General features: G+C 41.2%; 1 long non-coding RNA gene across 1 annotated transcript in view; it reads right to left on the bottom strand.

Moving 5' to 3' along the window:
• Positions 1-5,200: 5,200 nt before the first annotated feature.
• LOC310675066 overlaps positions 5,201-16,188 on the bottom strand; it is a 48,760-nt gene continuing 37,772 nt past the window's right edge. The window contains exon 2 of the long non-coding RNA XR_014509913.1: positions 5,201-5,831. This is a non-coding gene — a long non-coding RNA (uncharacterized lncRNA). The remainder of the gene's footprint in view (positions 5,832-16,188) is intronic.

Here is a 16,188-nt window from a genome sequence, read left to right as displayed (position 1 = left end):
TTCATTATATATAATCTCCCAGATAGTTTTAGTTACTTTACACGTCCACCACATATGGTAAAAGGTACCTTCTTTTTCTTTACATTTCCAGCAAGTATTTGTATATATTTTTGCTAACTTAATAAGAATCAAATACCACTGGTATATCATTTTCATATAATTTTCTTTCAGTGAACAACATGCCGTAAATTTCATATCTGTTTTCCATAGCCTCTCCCTTTAAGTCCTACTGAATTCAATGGGACTCACTCCTAGGTAAGTTGGGTTAGAACTGCAGCCTTAGTCAAATACAACTCTTAATAGTTTTTTGCTCCTTTACTGTTGATCTACCTTCTAAATAAATAAAGAAGGATAGGTGGGTGAAAAAAATAAGTGGCAGTCAAAATAAGTGACAGGTCAAAATAAGTGACAGGTCAAAAGAGAACATGTCATTAAATAGTCAGTGATGCCATTTCATTATTAAATTTTAGTTAAGATCACAAGTTCAAAAATGATTTTTGTTCTTTCTGACATATTGAACACTAATTTTAGTACATGTAATATTCAGAACCAGACACAGCATTTTTCACAAAGCAAAGTCTTTAAGTTGTGACAGGCTAAAAAAGGAAAAAGGTCCAGAAACTTCAGCTGGTGCAAAATTCAGCAGCCAAGTTGCTCACCAGGGACTAATCTATACTGATGAGTTATAACGTTATAAAGGTGTTGCAAAATGTGACGCCTGGGAGCTCTGTACAGCAGTCAATGGAAAATTGCATTGACAGCTATATAACATTTTTTCTTTGGTGTTTTTTTGGATCAGTGTAGATCCAGCCCAAGGCAACACAGTTTGAGCATATCACACTGATCTTGGTCTGACTGCACTGGCTGCCAATTAGTTTCTGGGCCCAATTCAAAGTTCTGGTTTTGACCTATAAAGCCTTAAAGAGCTCAGGACTGCAATCCATCAAGGACTGCCTATCTGCATTTTAACCTACCCAGACCTTAGATCATCTTAGGAGGTCCTTCTTTGTGTGCCTTCTCCATGAGAAGTCTGGATGGTGGCAACATGAGAATAGGCCTTTTCTGCAGTGGCTTTGTGAAATGCTCTCTTCAGGGAGGCTCATCTGACGCCTTCATTATATATCTTTAGGCACCAGGCGAAAACATTTCTTTTCAACCAGGCATTTGGCTGATTAACAATTTATGGCTTTTTAAATGTGTTTGTGGGAGAGGGGTTTGTTTGTTTTTGTTTTATGATGTATTTTGTGTTCTCATTTTATATTTTTCTGTTGTGAACCACCCTGGGATTTATTTAATAATGACAACAACAACAACAACAACAACAACAACAACAACCACCCTATATTTTAGCATAGGAATCAGTAGTCAGCTTTAGAAAACTGAACCGGTTCATGTACTAACTCCCCAGTGGAATTTTCCTCATTTTATTTAAAAACAGCTCCATGGAATTTCTTCAGTACTCTTGGGAGCAGGTTGTTCCAAATTCCCTGCTGCTGCTATTGTTCAGGGGCAGCTTGGAGATATTCAAAAGATCCTTGAGGAATTTCACTAACAGAATTATTGTTAGCTTTCAGACACAATTTGTACAGGTGTTCTGCCTAAGATGATCTTTTGAATGAACTTTTAAATAGCTTTATTGTTAAGAACAAGCTAGGATGGCAGCACTCATTTAGCTGGCTGCTCAGTTCTTGTCACAGCACCACCTATTGTTAGAAGAGCGGCATTACAGAAAAGGCAATTCCACGGCAGATGCAGTTTTCCACTTAAGGCTGTAAGAGAAATCGAGAATATTATAGTGTTTTTATATCCTATTTTACAGAGAATTTCTTCTTGTATTTGTTCTGTATTTCCTAACACCTCTTAATAGCTGCCATTTCTATTAAATTCCTGATTTCTTTCTACACAGAGTAGAGTGATGGATTTTACTCCATGACTAGTTATTTATTTAAATATTTATAAATGGACCTTTTGTTAAAATAACAAGTTCTTCAACCATGCAAAAAGTTCGGCCACTGTAACACATCAGTAGAAACCTCAGTAAAAAGATCCATAAATAGTGATTGGTTAAAAGAAAACTCGCATTTCCAAAGCCTGTCTAAATAAGAGCATTTTTAGGAGACGTCTAAAAGAAGACAGGGGTGAGTCCTGCCAAACCTCTGCTGGCATGGAGTTCCACAGGACAGGCTTACTTCTCCCAGAAAATTCATTCAGATTATTAAAACAACAACAACATGATGGGCAGAACAGAACCACAAGGCATTCCACAGGTCAAAAACCATGGCGGTAGAACGGAACTTTCCCAAGTCCACCTTCTGATACCTTCCAGTTCCCTTACTGAATAGAAAAATCCCACAGAACGTGGTGTTCCAGAAAGTAAAAGCCCACACAAAATAACCTCAGTGTCATGTGCTATCTTTGTTCCAGGGTCACTTCTTTTTGACACTTAAAGGTAAAGGGACCCCTGACCAATTAGGTCCAGTGGTGGACGACTCTGGGGTTGCGGCGCTCATCTCGCTTTACTGATCGAGGGAGCCGGCGTACAGCTTCCGGGTCATGTGGCCAGCATGACTAAGCCGCTTTACTGATCGAGGGAGCCGGCGTACAGCTTCCGGGTCATGTGGCCAGCATGACTAAGCCGCTTTACTGATCGAGGGAGCCGGCGTACAGCTTCCGGGTCATGTGGCCAGCATGACTAAGCCGCTTCTGGTGAACCAGAGCAGTGCATGTTGTGTTTTTTTTTACCAGGATTTACAGAACAGTCCCAAAAACCCCTTGTGCTAGGTTGGGGTGTGTGTGTGTGTGTTGGTACAGAGCGACACAAGCAAACATGCTGTTTTAGTGCCCCTCACCCTTCTTCCCCCAGCTGCAGTGTGCAAAAAAAAAGTGCTGGTCTGGCTGCTTCATAAAGTGGGGTGGAGGTTTGGACTGTACCCTCATTTAATGCAGTTTTTACTTCCACTTATTCCATCTTTTTGGGTCAGTGCTTTCATACAAATTTCATATATATATATATATATATATATGCATGCGTTTATTTTACTTTCTTTCCTTGAATGCAATTCCTTAAAAAAATGCACATCTGGATAGCAAAACCACAAAATTCCCCACAAGTCCTGAAAGAATGCACTGCACAGAAGCTGGCTAAGTCTTTTTCTTGCTTCTAAAAGGAATTTTAAGTGTTTGCATACATCGCACCCAAAGTGTTCGACATGAAATCATATCAAAGGGTATGTAAATGAAGCAGATGCAATGGTTGACAATCAGCTAAATCTGAAGCTTGGTATATGAGCTTCTAATCCATTCAATACATTGCAAAAGAGGGGATGAAGGGCAGAGACTGGCTTCAGTTTTAAGGCCTACAGACCTCCTTCCTCTTTTCAGCTCCTGTGTACTTAATCAATGTCAGATCCTCAAGATCGCTTCAATTAGTTTATACATATTGCATTTCAGGTTTTTTTCTGTCTTTCTGAAAGGCAGTTCTCCTTATTTGCTTGCCACAAAATATAAACACCCATTACAATGTAGATAAGGAAAACGTACAAAACACTACCCAAGTGGCAATGAAATAAGTATGTGTCTTGCCAATACTGTACCTGGTAAATTAAGATAATGCCCCTTGTGGCATAATCCCACTGTGGACCTCTGAGGCAAGGGAGTAGGGCTGAGCAGCCTGAGAGAGAGCTAAGTCTTCTCCTGCTAGGAGCTGGCAATTGTCAGTAGGGGGGTTCAATTCAATTCTCCTGTAAAGGTGAACTTACCAAATTTGTGTTTCCCAAAACAAGGTGTAAAACAAAATGCACTTACCCAAATTGTGCAATGCAACTCTCCAGTCAAGTAATGTTTCCAAAAATGCATATGCAATTATAAAATGTGAATAATAATAATAACAATAATAATAATTATTATTTATTATTTATACACCACCCATCTGGGTGGGTTTCCCGAGCCACTCTGGGTGGCTTCCAACAAAAGATTAAAAATACATGAAAACATCAGTCATTAAAAACTTCCCTAAAGAGGGCTGCCTTCAGATGTCATCTAAAAGTCAGATAGTTATTTATTTCCTTGACATCTGATGGGAGGACTTTCCACAGGGTGGGTGCCACTACCTGAGAAGGCCCTCTGCCTGGTTCCCTGTAACTTTGCTTCTCACAGTGAGTGAACTGCCAGAAGGCCCTTGGCGCTGGACCTCAGTGTCTGGGCAGAATGATGCATATATTAGTGAAAATGGGCTATAAAAATGCAGTATGTTTGGGGGAATTGCTTCACACAAACTTGTATATCAAGCTAAATTGTGTAAAAAATATGTATAGTAGAATAAATTTGCACAGTAATGCTGGCAAATCTTCACAAGGTCAAAAACAACAATAGTACCAAAGCCCTCACAAACTGATGTAAAAATGTGGAGGACTTAACTTAAGGTTGGAAAAATGAGAAACTGAGAAAAATTGACATTGACATTTTTGGCCCTCCCTAGTTGCCAGGCAACAGTAACACCGTGGACCTCATGTAGCATATCATGACTGGACATATGGACTTTGCTCAGCCCACGCTGAAGGCAAGTCTTCCCTTGCTGGTAGATGGCAGTTGCCCTAAATAATCTTAAGTCTCATCAATGGTCAGGGGCCTTCCATGTATGTTAACTAAACTGTAGAATTGCAGCCATGTATGCATGTGAATTGTATCCTTCCCTAAAGAGTCACTTTTAGCATATAGACTGAGATTAATCTGCCTTTCACAGTATTGTTTTTTTCTGCACAGTTATTCCAATTTCCCTGAACTTGTAAGTGTTGGGTCTCCAACAGGATGGATCCTGTTCCATGTGGAGCTCTGTTGTAGCAGATTGTTAAACATGTGCAATAAATAAATTACAAGTCTACTTTTTCAGGAAATAATGTTTTTCTAAACACAAAACCTTTGGTGTATTTCTGGTTTGCTTCATTCTCATCTCGAGGGTTAAAAAGAGTTCACAAGATTTCATCTTAACTCTTAACCTTTTTAGAATTTAGAATTCCAGAAAACTACAGGAATACATAATTTTTTACTGGAAGTTTTTACAATGTAAACTTAGGCATTGGTGAGCTGCATCTTTTCAAAAGTGTATAAGGCCTGTTTTCATTGGTAATGAAAATTTAATTGCCTCAATTTCCAGATTTGGCAACTTCTCCAGTGAGTGCTTAGACGTAAAGAAAATGATTAATGTGACAGGCCTAAAAGAAGACAGTATTTATTATGGTACATATTAAACAATAAAGCAACTTCCCTCCATGTTTAAATAAAAATAATAGTAACAACAACAACAACAACAACAACAACAAAGCTTTATTCTACATTACAAGCCATATTGATAGTCATGCATGTTTGAGACTCAAGTCTATTACTTTTCACTCAGTCACAACTAACAAAACTACAATCTAGATAGGGAAAAGCCAGCAAGTAAAGATAGACTTTCAGTAAAGATATACTTTCAGTTTTCTGGCCTGATGGAGGATAACTGGTAAAGGGTTCCAGACCCAGGGAGCTATTACAAAGAACACCTTCTCCCTCGTACCTGCCAACTTACAGTACCGTCCTAACAATGTCTTCTCAGAATTAAACTGGGTTTACTCCCGTGTAAGTGAGGTTAGGGTTACACTCCTTGTGGCTGGCAGGTGAGAAGTTTCTCCATTTCTGCATACTCCATTAGTTTCTGGATCCAATCTTCTTTTGTTGAAACCTCTTCATCCTTTATCCATCACATTTTCTGGACTGATTTCCATTCTGTACATGAAATTGGCAATTTCCATTTTCATTGAAAATTTCTGTCATCCCTCATGGTAACATAGGTCTAGCTATGGATACAAAAAAAGGAGAGGTTGTGAGCATTTAGTGTATACTTTGGTGCAAATCCCCAAGGACTATTCCAAGGTATAAATAGATATGATATGTGTTAGTTATATATACAGTGTATTCCATCCTATTTAGGAGAGAGGTGGGCCATTGTCTTCAAGTCAAAGAGAACTTTCACATTCTATCAACACGTTCCATTTTCATACTGCTAAAAAACTAAGCCACATTTTCTATCATTTGATATTTTTAATGCCTTTTACAACCATGGATGTGCTTCAGGAGAAGAAAAGAAAGCCCAACTTTATGAAATGTTGTATAACATTCTTGAGGTTTGTTTCTTTTTGTTTTTACTGATCATTTCCCCACAAGTTTGAGTAAGTGTGTTGCTCTAATGCCTTCACACATTGTTTTGTTTACGGATCTGCATTTTGGTAGAAAACCATGTCCCTATTAAAACGAAACTGAATTTTTAACTAGCTGAATTTGAATTAAGTTTTAAGAAATAGTCACTTTCCCCATAATCATTGTGTTAAAAAATGCTCATGTCCATTTGCATTAATGACCTCATGGATTTTGCTAGTTAAAAATGAAAGCCAAGAAACCAGGACTGATGCCTGATTGGCAAAAAGCCAATTTAGTGAAATTAAGAACATATGTTGAAGAATCCATTTGTAACAGCTTTCCCATTTTTTTAATGGCAGCTTAAAACCACCACCATGTCTGTCTACTTTTGTTTTTTGTTTTATCTTATCCTCTCTCCCCCTCCCTCCCTCTCTCCTTCCTTCTTCCTTTATATATTTCCTGGTGTAGTACCACATTGACAGAAATATTCAAAATAATGTATTATGCACCTTTCGCAGTGCATTCCTCTGCAGGCCTGTTCCAAAGTAAAACTTCTTCAATTCTGTGAGTCTTACTCTCAGGTTAGGCCACCATCCGAACTCCCACCCCTTGCTGGCAGGCTCTGAGGAGTGGCAAGCCATCACCCCCATGGAAGGCAGGAGGGGGCGGGTGGAGAATCAGGCTCAGTTCAGACCTGGTCTTTGCACCAGCAATTTGACTTGACTTGATGTTCTGTGGTAGGCCAACTGAGCCAGGAGAGCTGGGCAGAAGGACACCTCTGCCTGATCTAATCCCCCTTCCATCCCAATGTAAGGAGGACATTGCACTGCTCTGCTTGTGTGCATCAGATTGCAGCTTAAATGGTTCTTTTGTAGCACTCTCTCTCTCTACCAATTATTCTAGTGATTTTATGATTTGGGACAAGAAGAGATAACGAATGCACTGAGTCACTATTTATCAACCTTACACTATCTATCTCATGGAGGGAACTAGACATCATGCAGAAAACAAAACCGTGATTAGAATCTCCTGCCCTCCAGTGTTTTCCTGGTTAAACACACACAGAGAGAGAGAGAGAGAGAGAGAGAGAGAGAGAGAGAGAGACCAAAGCTATGTGCAGGTATTATACAGTATCTGTGTATCAGTATCAAGGATTATACAGTTTCCCATAAGACAGAGAGCAGTTGGTGGGCAGCGCTGCTTTCCTCAGACATCAGCTGCATGAGCAAGTTCCCTGCAGGCAACTCTCTTGTACAGCCGCTCTAGCATGCTTCAGCTTTGTTGCCCAACAGCTGCTAGGCAGGAGAGCCAAAGCCTTCTTTCCCTTGCCAGTGCACAACTGAGAGGGCACTGGCAGGCTCCTGATCACGCACTGGCAGCTGCATGTCTACCTGCCCACATGTGATGTCAGGCATGGGGGAGATGGGTGTGGTTTGGGGAAAACAGCCATGCAAGTAAAATTTGAACCCCTGACAGGACTAGCTTGGCCTGTGGGTCGGAGGTTCCCCACCTGTGGCGTAACTAAACATGCCTCTGACTTTGAAGAAAGCACCTCTATTTAAAAGACGGCTGCTTCTTGGGAGAAAAGCAATGACAAACCTAGACAGCATCTTAAAAAGCAAAGACATCACCTTGCCAACAAAGGTCTGCATAGTTAAAGCTATGGTTTTCCCAGTAGTGATGTATGGAAGTGAGAGCTAGACCATAAAGAAGGCTGATCGCCACAGAATTGATGCTTTTGAATTATGGTGCTGGTTGAGAGTCCCATGGACTGCAAGAAGATCAAACCTATCCATTCTGAAGGAAATCAGCCCTGAGTGCTCACTGGAAGGACAGATCCTGAAGCTGAGGCTCCAGTACTTTGGTCACATCATGAGAAGAGAAGACTCCCTGGAAAAGACCCTGATGCTGGGAAAGACAGAGGGCACAAGGAGAAGGGGATGATAGAGGACGAGATGGTTGGACAGTGTTCTCAAAGCTACCAGCATGAGTTTGACCAAACTGCGGGAGGCAGTGGAAGACAGCAGTGCCTGGTGTGCTCTGGTCCATGGGGTCACGAAGAGTCAGACATGACTAAATGACTAAACAACAATAATTTGGAGCCATCTTAGCCAACTATAGTAGTTTTGTCTTTGGCGCGTGCACACACACACACATATTTGTTTGATGAGCCTGCTGGATCAGGCCATTGGCTCAAGTAGCCCAACATCCTGCTCTCAGACTGGCCAACCAAGTGATTACAAGAAACCCACAAGAAGGACCGAAACACAAGAGCTCTCTCCCCTTCTGTAGTTTCCAGCACTTGGTATTCAGATGGCCTTTGACCATGGAGGCAGAGTTTCGCCATCATGGCTAGTAGTCATTGGCAGCCTTCTTATGGATTTGTTCAATTCTCTTTTCAAGGCACCCAGGTTTGTGGCCATTACTGCCTCCTGTGGGTGTGAGCTCCATAGTTTAACTATACGCTGTGTATAGCCCCAGGTAATGGCAATGAAGAGGAATATGTTAAATCAGCCTTCTACCACATGTAGCCCTACCCTCAAGGATCAATATTATGGTCAGGATTGATAAGTAAGTATCAGAGTGCAGTGATTGGGATGTAGGTATACTGATTACGGTAGCTAAGATTCTTTGTGATGACATAAATAACTAAGGAAACCATCATTTCAGTTGGGTATCTTGTATTAAACAATTTAACACATTTAGCTGTATTTTTGGTATCTTGTGTTAAACAGCAGAATCCATTCTTAGGAATTGTTTTGACTGCAGCTGAGTTCTAGCCATGCTTTAAACACGCCTTATTTCCCAAATAGAACTTGACTCCTTATATAGTTTTCATGAAATTATATTGGGCTTATAAACTATTTTAACTTTATCTGAACTTTTTCAAAGCAGACGTTTTGGAGCAGAAGTGCTATAAATAATGTGATTTGCATGGTGTAAATGAGAGCTTACAAATGCACACATTAGTTTCTGAGCTCGGCCAAGGAGTTAATATTGAATAGTTTAGTGCAGCTGAAATGAATGCCAAATTTACTCAGGTTGTCCTGCGAAATGAGCACAGATCACATTACTTATGATGGAGCGCTAGGGGAAAATGAAGGCACAAGTTAAAATATTACCTGCAATTTCTTTGTTTTTACTCAGCATACAGTTAGAAATATGATAACTGATAATGAACTTCATGGATTTGTTTCCAGAGGGGTACCTATGCTACTCTGTTGTAGCAAAAAAACAACAACGGAGAGGTTTGAAGCAGCTTTAAGACTAATAAATTGATTGTGGCAGAAGCTTTGGTGGACCAGAGCCTCTTTCATCACATGCATTATATTTTTGTTTTGCTATGTTATTATAAAATTGTTATTATTGTGTTTGTTTGAAATGCATCCCTGGTTCCATGTTGTAAGCCACTTTGAGCATGATATTTTTTGTGTGGAAATGAGATGATAAAATCTTTACCTTATTTGGATTTGAGCAGTCTTTGTAAGCAGGGTGCAACCTGCAGAAATAATATAGGCAACCCAAAGCTACTTGTGTGTTTTGATGTGTTGTGTTGTATTGTTGTATCTGATATGTTTGCATATTTTGCTGGCTTTAAAAAAAGAGATAATACAAGTAATTACATTTTGCTTGATAAGATCACGACTTTGTTAATATTTTTTAAAAAATGAGCAACTCTACACATTGCCTTGAAATGATTGTTTAAAAAGATGAATTTGTTTGCTGCCAGTTATTTATGTAGGAGAAAATTAGATATGGACGATCATTTCCCTAACAGCCTTTGATTTACCCTGAAATGACTGGTTTTTATTCTTTTAAAAAAATGCAAAAAAATGTAAGTACTTTTATAATGCACAGAAAATAAGCCCCACTTTCCAGCTGCAGTTTCTCTTCATGCAACCTTGGAAAATATCCTCAGTGTGCAAACAGTGCAGGTGATAGCTTTTGTGTGCAGGCTGGCTGCTTTCTAAGGCTGTGCCGTGGGGTAGATGAATCTGTCAATTTTGGTTTCTCTCAGTGTCTCATTTTTCCCTTCTTAACTTAGGTCTCCCATTCTCATATCCATTGGGGTTTCAGTGCAGATTTCTCCTAATAGACACATGTGTGTATACTAATGTACACATTTTTTGCAAAGCAATTTCACCTAATGGAATTCATTTTCACTAATATGTTATTTTTTATGCAAGATTTACCTTAGTATATGCATATATATTTTTGTACACACTGTGTGGTATGCAACTAAGTTTTACTCTGGCTAGACCCACTGAAATGTATGAACATGACTAAGTTAGGCCCATTAATTTCAAAGAGTCAACTCCATTACTTGGCTGGAGAGCTGCATCACAACATTCAGAGAAGTGGAAGATTCAAAGGACGGTTGCGTTTCAGTTCACCTATTGTTTCAGAAGATGTGAATTAAGTAGGTTTGCCTTTATATGTGAACTGAAACCTGGCTGCACCCAGGGGGGTGTTATATGGCAACCATCCATCCTCTGTGTGAGGTTCCAAGATATGGGTGCTTCCGTCCAATAGCAGTTTTTCCAAATGCAGCCCTTGAAAGCAGGCGAAAATCCAGTTCACACTTCAATCTAAAACAGAGGTGAATGAAGGGGCTTCTTTTATGCTTGACTCTCCTTTGAGGTGAGTATTACCAAGTCCCTGAAGCTCGTTTTTTGAGCCTGATCCCATTGAACTCTGGCAGGGTTCCTAGAGAAAATCACCCTCAGGTCATTTCCAGATGAGCTGTTTATTGAGCATCCATCCTGATGTGTTTGCCAGGAGATTGGATTCTGATTTGGTTCTGCAGAGGTTAGACAACGTGAGCTGCTTATTGAGCATCCATCCTGGTTTGATTGCTGGGAGGTTTGCTGGCATGGTGCCAATGAAATATCCCACACTTTCCAATTCAGTTCCCCCACCACTTTCTGAATTGCACAAGGTCGGGAGGGGGGGCATTTGCGCAAGAACTTCAAATCAACTTTAAATGTATAACCTGAATTTGTCAGTATGGGATTCAATCCCATCCCAGAATGGCAACAGTGTGGAAGCAGCCCGATCACATTTGGACAAAAAACAAGTCAAAGTTGTATACCAGATTGATTCTTTGGATATCAAGTGCAATTTGATCCATATAAAAGTTTTCTGTCGAGCGAGATTTAGCTTACTGAACTTTCATTCAATATCCAAGGACTTATGATCTAGAAGATCACAAGCTTTCACCGTTGAGCTGGAAAAAAATGACATGGAATGTTTTTTACTAGGAAATTAGTGGGGGGTTTTATTTGTGGGAAAAGGGACACCCTTCGTTCTTGCAGGGCTTCATATTTGCATTGCAATTAGGTTCAAAGGACAGCTTGGCTCAGGTTTAGCCCTCACAAGCTCCACAGTGGGTTTTCTGAAAAAAGAATTGGGAGTTACCCTTCTCATGTCACTTCAGAAAATGGCTCTTCATTCTGGCAGCCTGACTTGCTTTACAGGGACCCCCTTGTGAGGACTAGAAACCTGCATGCAGCCTAGCTCAGGCACCTCCAAACTCGGCCCCACAGACGTTTTGGGACTACAACTCCCAATCATCCCTGACCACTGGTCCTGTTAGCTAGGGATGGTGGGAGCTGTAGTCCCAAAACATCTGGAGGGCCAAGTTTGGGGATGCCTGGCCTAGTGTTTGGAAGTCATAGAATCATTGCCTGCATATGTTCAGCTAGTGTGATGTTTCTTTCCATTTTCAACTTCATTCCAAATTTCTGAAGCAAAGCTGGTGCAACCACCTGAAAGTGGGCATACTTATTTGGGAGGCTTACTTTGCCTTTAAACTTTCTTTTACACTGTTTCAACTTCTGTTGAAGTTACTGACTTTTTGTTTCATTGCCACAAAGTGGGGGGGGGGGGGAGGAGGCATTTGTAATGCAAATGAGTATTCTGGCCAGTTTTCATAATTGTATTAGAAACCCAGGACTGATGTAAAAACTGCTTCAAGCCACTAGTGTAGGAAGTGCCCTGTTTGATTTGTTCTGGCAGTAAAAGGAGAACGAAGCTGAAAAAGAAATCCTTCAGTTCAGTTCAAACAAAATATGCAGTTCACTTCACTGCAAAAATATCTTTAACTCCAGCCCTACAAGGTTAGTTTATTTTTTGTTGAGACCTTCAGAAATATTTAAAATGCTAGCTGGCTCCATCTGCAGATGCTAATTGCTGTTGCCGAGAAGTAGACTCTGAAGAGGGCTTTGGCCGGCACATGACAGAGAGCACAGAGGGGGAATTTTATTGCACTTTGAACAGACATCTTAGTTTCTTGCATCACATGTATAACATGTCAAGAGACAGTTCCTTTCTAACCACATAAACCAAGGCTTGTTCCTTCTTCTTTCCTGCTCTTGCAGTTTGAAGAGCTTTGGGTTGACTTCCTTGAAGAGAGAGTGAGAGGTTTCATGATGTGTTTTCTTTCTCTTTATAAATGAAATTATCAAAGGAATGCTCATCGATGACTGAGAAGCGAAAAGTTGTGGTGAAGTTCTATTTTTTAACTGGAACATGCACCATGCTGTGACACACACGCACACATCCAGGAAAGGGGGAAGATTGATGGCCAGACATGTGGAGAGAACGGCCACTGATTGAAATCAGACAACTGCAAACTGCGAGGCAGAGCCAGGGGAAAGCGTTGTAACCACAGCAATCCTCTTTCAGCACATTGTGCTTTCCTGTGACTGCAGTCTGCACCATGGGACACAGGGAAGTTGGAGCAGTAGGACAGGGGCTGAATACCAAATTAGTTTCTGTGATACTATCTAATAATACAGTGGTACCCAGGTTACAAACACTTTGGGTTACAGACTCCGCTAACCCAGAAGTAGTACCTCGGGTTAAGAACTTTACCTCAGGATGAGAACAGAAATCGTGTGCTAGAGGCCCCATTAGCTAAAGTGGTACCTCAGGTTAAGAATGGTTTCAGGTTAAGAACGGACCTTCGGAACGAATTAAGTTCATAACCAGAGGTACCACTGTATTGTTATGAGCTGGGGGTGAGGGGTAGGTTGTATGCCGAGACCCTTCTAATTCCTGGATCCAGCATGTGTTAAAATCTATGTGAGGATTCAAATTCCTGGAATTTACCAGGTGACAGCCTAAGTATGGGCCGTTAAAGTACCCAAAAAGTGGCTCTGTGACAAATGATGGGTCACCCTCCATCAACTTGCTGGTAGTTAGAAAGACAAAGGCCGGAGTTGGGAGCTGAAAGCAACAGGCTGGGAAGCCAGAGAGACCAAGTGATGCTTGATTTCTGCTTGAATCCTAGCTATGTGGCTATGGGAGAAGCAAGACCCTATTGATGATATAAAACCCTCCATCATAGGCTCAGGTTGAATATATGTGTAAATAAGCCATATATCATAAATACGCCACAGTCTCTCCTGTACCCCATTGCGAAGAAACATGGGTAAGTGTCTAGAACTTCTGGAATTCTGGAGATTGGGGTGGCATGTAACAATATAATGGATTTGGTGTTAGCCAAAAGCTTTACAGCTAAATTCTTTAAATTTCTCAGGTGCAATCAGTGTGAACTGAACTGAATTTCTCCTTCATCCCTTGAGGCGACGTCATACTTGACATTGAAAGGTGTAGAGCATTCAGAGGACCAGGAGAATGATTGTGACTGGCTGCCATTAATTCCTGTCAGGAAAAGCAGGACATTCAACTCAGGGGCAATGCTGGAAAACCTGCCTACCCTGGTAGTTAGTGGTTCATCCTCTGCTGAATGAGGCCTTGTGTGAGAAGTGATATCTGGTCTTTGCCTCCAGGTGGGGCAATGTGTTTCCAAATATTCCTTCATCCCCAACCTCTGGATTGAGAAGCGGGTAAGGAAACTTCCTTAAGCTTAGTCCCTTCTCAGGGCCTTGAGGTCACGTTCCGTTTGAAGGAAGAGAAGGTGGGCCAGAACTGAGCCTATGCCTTGCTCCATAAATGGCTTCAGCAGTATACAGGAGACAGAAGAACAATGGTGTTCAACTGCTGGGCCCTCCAATCTTCTCCCACCCAATTTGGTTGGTTGGCTGGATAGATGCCCGTTCTTCGGTTTCTGTCATAGACTAGAATCATGCCAAAAAACGAAAACTGAGAATGAACAAGACCAGCTGAATTCTCTGTATAAAATGGGTTTGTACATTGGTGGTACAAAAATGCCCCCTGTGTACACCCCTTTACATTCTCCCTTAGAGTGAAATGGCTGCTGTTTACTCCTTTGGGGGAAAGTACTAGGAGAGCACAACATGTCCACTAGGTAGGTCTGGCTTCCACCAACAGGGAACCCATGGGAGTTGCCATGTGCTTCTATGAAGACAGACTGAACTCAGTGTAAGATACAGCCTGTTCTTCTTTATATACACCCTCTGTATTTAAATACTGTACATGCTGTGGCCGGGAGCAAGGAGAGAGAAGAAGATACTACGTCTCCTTACCCCCTCCTGACTCAACTGTTGGTGAGCAGAGAGTGCAATGCTGCTGCCGCCTGCTTCTCCAGCATGTTGACAACAGGTTCAAGCTTGCTCACTTTGCATGCACCTGTAACCTGCTGAGAACAGGCATGCACAGTCAGCGTGAGTGCAGGGCTGCTGGAAGATAGATGCTTGAGAGCCCCATGCTGCACTTTGCAGAAGTTGTTACCTGCCTCTCTTCCTCCTCCCCCCGCCTCACAACCACCACCTGACCAGCCTCCCTTCTGACAGCCCCAGATCACTCTGGGTAGGCTAACCTGTGATCTGGTAGGTGATCTGGTGCTATCTCAGCCTGATCTGGCCAAAGCCCAGATCCCCCCAAATTGATCCAAATCTCATCCACAGCCATACTAAAAAAACACATTTGTAATCAGCATAGATTACAGATTTATATATGTAATAATGAAATTCTTACTCCTTTTATATATTCAGCTTTCTTTAGCTCATTTCCCGCTGCCTTAGGAATCAAAAAGCCTTCTGGAACCTGTAATCGTTTTAGGGTTCATATTACCATCCTTTTGGCTTTATTTATCTGATATGAGACTTTGTAGATAAGACAGATGAAACTCCCAAATAAATAATGCAATTGCATCTCTGGTGTGAAAAAAATAGATATACTGAGACATCGCACAGAGCCCCTGCGCTGATTTTTTTTCTGTCTTTTTAAGTAAATGCACAACCATATCAGTGAATTCTCCATTATGTTCCCTATCTCTCTCCATGCGCACTGAATTTAAACGTATCAAAGACCACCCCCAGTGCCACCATGAGAGGCTAATAAAAGAGCAAAATTATGACATGGAAAAGTAAGACACAACCCTTCTTTGATTCCTGAAGTGTAGCTCTTGTTCCCCTTTTTAAATGGGGAAAATGTGCTTCCAGTGCCTCGCTTAATGCACATCACTTAGATTACAAAGAGTTTGGTGTTGGTAACAATTGTGGAGCTATGCACTTGCAATGAGACATTTTTATGTCATTACAGGTATCGGCTTACAGCCATTAGCAAAGCAGATTGGTCTGAACCAAAATGCTCTTGCATCTGTGTGTGTATGTGCACTCACTCTCTCACACACACATGCACGCACACCTTATCACTAGATCTCCTCCTTCCATTATTCAGGCTTTTAAAAAGAAATACAGAGCGAAAGAAGGAGGCTTTAAGTGCATTATGCTCCGTGACTTGTCTCTGTCCTCTAGTCCGAATTGTCTGAAATAGGTTTTATTGGAAATCATTATTTATATTCCTCTGCTGAAAAGAGGAATATTGATCTCTTCTACATAATAGTTACCAGACTGCAAAAAGTACCAAAGAGAGGCTACGAGTGGCCTGACAAAATGTCAGTGACAATTCTTTTTTTTTACCAGTTAGGATGCTGGTTTAATATCCTGAAAAAAGCACTTAACACCAGCCTTTTCATAGCATCTGTCAGGGCGCTTCCACTTGGCTGTTTGTCACACGGTGTGCTTCCAGGCAGCCTTGAGGCCTAACTCAGAAGCATACCTCCCTCAGTGGCCTTTTAATTCCTCA

This window comes from Podarcis tiliguerta, assembly GCF_965153285.1.
Source record: "Podarcis tiliguerta genome assembly, chromosome: 3".
Classification (NCBI taxonomy): Eukaryota; Metazoa; Chordata; class Lepidosauria; order Squamata; family Lacertidae; genus Podarcis; species Podarcis tiliguerta.
The sequence above is the reverse complement of the archived record's forward strand: the minus strand, read 5'-3'. Positions and strand labels throughout refer to the sequence as shown.